Source organism: Gavialis gangeticus, unplaced genomic scaffold (genome assembly GCF_001723915.1).
Source record: "Gavialis gangeticus isolate Ggan-Ray unplaced genomic scaffold, GavGan_comp1, whole genome shotgun sequence".
NCBI classification, from domain to species: Eukaryota; Metazoa; Chordata; order Crocodylia; family Gavialidae; genus Gavialis; species Gavialis gangeticus.
In genome coordinates this window covers 26,160,952-26,161,283 of record NW_017728998.1, presented here as the reverse complement: position 1 = coordinate 26,161,283, position 332 = coordinate 26,160,952, and positions in this window count along the sequence as shown.

The window sequence follows — 332 nt, the reverse complement described above, 5'->3', positions numbered from 1 at the left end:
TTATAACAATCAGGACCCCGTTCGGGGGGGGGCTGAGGCTGATTTGGACTTTACACTTTCGCCTTTTGGGTTATAAGGGAGAGGATATTCACTATCAGGAGATGATGGGGGAGTCTGTTCTTGAGTTTTTTGCTGCATCCTCTTCCTTTCTCTCCTCAGGTCGCCTTGCCACCGGGGCTTCCCCATGTCTACCAAGAGTCAGGTCCAGCTCACTATCTAAATCATTCAGAACCCTAGGGCGGGTACCCTTACCTCCCAGGGCCTTAGCCTTAGCTACTAAAACCTTACAAACCCCCATTCTACATTTCAGCAGCCACGCAGGTTTATTCTGT